Source organism: Zingiber officinale, chromosome 6A (genome assembly GCF_018446385.1).
Source record: "Zingiber officinale cultivar Zhangliang chromosome 6A, Zo_v1.1, whole genome shotgun sequence".
NCBI classification, from domain to species: Eukaryota; Viridiplantae; Streptophyta; class Magnoliopsida; order Zingiberales; family Zingiberaceae; genus Zingiber; species Zingiber officinale.
Genome location: NC_055997.1, coordinates 56,888,976 through 56,891,933, shown reverse-complemented (window position 1 = coordinate 56,891,933; position 2,958 = coordinate 56,888,976).

The following is a 2,958-nucleotide window of genomic DNA, read 5'->3' as shown; positions in this document are numbered from 1 at the left end:
TATTAACTGGTTTAAATTTTCCTGAATGAAAAAAATACGTGATTGTAATCTTAGGCTGCATGATCTTAGACTATGCATTAATGAATGATCGCCTCGCATCGTTGACCAGTGTTAGCACTATAGAGAAGAGAGCTAAATTTTAGTTGTAGGAGAAATCAAATTGCATGAGTTTAAGCATCATGAGATTTTCTATACCAGCACCAATAAAGAGCTCAATAATAGAGGGAGGAGATACTAGGAGTTTCTTTAACTAATTGGTAAATCGATTCACCTCAAATGAAAAGGTCGAGACTATATACCACACTTCTTATAAAGTTGGTAACCATATAGTACAATGATAAAAGAAACGTAATGGAGTACATAATGGAGATGCCCAATATATCGACAAGTCTAAAAGCACTAAAACTCAATTTGTTTGAGAGTATGTTAGTGCATTTTGTCTTGATGTCTCTACATGCATGGTTCACTCTTTTTAAGATATCGTATAATACTCAAAAGGAAAAGTAGACATTGAATAAGCTCATTGCTCAATGTGTGCAAAAGGAGGGGAAACTAAAGATTAAGACATCTAAGAGTGCTTGCTCACTTAGCATCGAGTTCTCAAAGTACAAGCAAAAAGCAAAAGAGGATCAATAATAAAGGAAAAAAAAACAAACTACAGATTCTGATGATAATGGTCATAATGAGTACAAGAAGATAAGAAATCTACTTATTTCTTTTGCAAGAAGAATGGTCATATGAAAAAAGATTGCGTCAAGTACATTGACTAACGTATAAAGAAGGGTAAAATTTTCAACTTTGTTAGTTCATAAGTTAATATATCAATTGTATCTACTGACACTTGGTGGTCGATACCAGTGCTACTATTCACATAAGTGTCACTATACAGGGTTGTTTTAGGAGTTGACTTTCGCTTGATTGTGAAAGATACATCTATACAGAGAATGGAAAGAAGGCTAAAATCGAGTCAATTGGTGTTTTTAGGCTTTGTTTATGAATCAATATCTTTCTAGATTTAGAAAATACATTTATTATACCGTCTTTTCGACAAAATTTAATTTCAATTTCTTATTTAGACAAATCAGGTTATTCTTGTTCATTTAGAAATGAAATTTTTAGTATTTTCTTAAATTCAGTGTTGGTTGACAATAATTCCTTAGTTGATAAGTTTTTTAAATTAAACACCTTTATTTCTACGGTTGACAACGTAATAATGCATAGTATAGGTAAAAAAGTAAATTGATTAACGAAAATTCTTCCATGTTGTGGCATAAGCGTTTACAACATATATACAAACAATGCTTAGAAAGGTTAATGTCACATGGATTCTCGATTCTCTTGACATGCCAGATTTTGATATCTGCATAGAGTGTGTTAATGGGAAGACCACTAACAAAGGGAACAAGGGGGCTAACTGTTCTAGTGACGTTTTAGGTCTAATATATATGAACATTTGTATACCATTCCCTAAGGTATCTTGAAATGAATACACATATTTTATTAGCTTTATAGATGCCTATTTCAGATTTGACTATTTGTACCTTATTCATGAGAAGTCACAATCTTTGGATATGTTTAAAATTTTTAAAGTCAAAGTTAAACTTCAACTAGGTAAAAAAATTAAAGTCGTCTGATCCAACCATGAAGGTGAATATTACGGTCGATATGATGGATTAGGTGAACAATGTCTATGACCTTTTGCGAACTACCTTATCGAGTGCGAGATTGTACCTTATTATACAATGTTTGGTACACCCAATCAGAATGGTGTAGTTGAGCAATGCAATAAAATCCTAAAAGACATGGTGAGGAGTATGATGACCTTCACTTCTATACCAGAGTCTTTATAGGGTGAGGTACTTAAGACTGTAATTTACCTAGTCAATAGAGTACCCAGTAAAACAGTAACTAAAACTCCATTCGAGATGTGGATGGGTAGACAACCTAGCATTAGACATTTACATGTCTAGGGTTGTTCAGCTGAGGTTAGGCCTTACAGGTCTAACAAAAGGAAATTTGACTCAAGAACAGTTAGTTGTAAATTTGTAGGTTACTCTGAGAAATCAAGGGCGTATAAATTTTATGATCCCTCTACGAGATTCTTCTTTGAAATGGGAAACACCAAATTCATTGAGGATAGTGGGAGTGATAAAATAAGGGAAGTATCCTTTGAGAAAAGCATTAGCGATCCTCCTGTGGTCACTACTAGTACGATTGATAGTAGTATGATTACCATACCATACCATACTTTATGGATATTGCACATCCAGTGATGGTAGTAAACCAAGATATTTTCATGACATCTCCAATATAATTGGAGGAGCCTACCACTGAAATTGAGATATTAGCTCCTATTGATGAGCAAATACCTCAACTACCTCAAACACAAGTGCCTTTAAGACAATCCACAAGGAAAAGGAGAACCACAAATTCTTGTGATTATGTTTATCTACAAGAGTATGATTTTGACATAGGGTTGGAAAGTGATCCTACATCTTTACTAGAAGTTAAAAAATGCTCTATAAGAAAAATACTTTTTAAAGACACATATAAATGCCCTTATAGTATATTTTTTGCCCTATAAAGTGATGTCATCTTATACCCTCCTCACATTCCTAACATTTTACGATGCCGTTATACAATATCAATATTAACTTCAAAAATGTCACAATATAGGGATATGACGACAGTTAAAAATGTCAAGAAAAGTTATATTTTAACGACATTTATAAATATCACATAAACTTATTTATTTTGACATTTATAAATGTCTTATATTTTTTGTTATAAGGACATAAAACATTATGAGTAAAAATAATTTATAAGATTATTTTAAAATGTCATTTTAATTAATCTATAATGACATTAATAAATATCATTATAATAATTAATAAAGAGATTAAAAATTATCATTAATATTTATTTAGAACATACAATATGAATTTAATATTTACACAT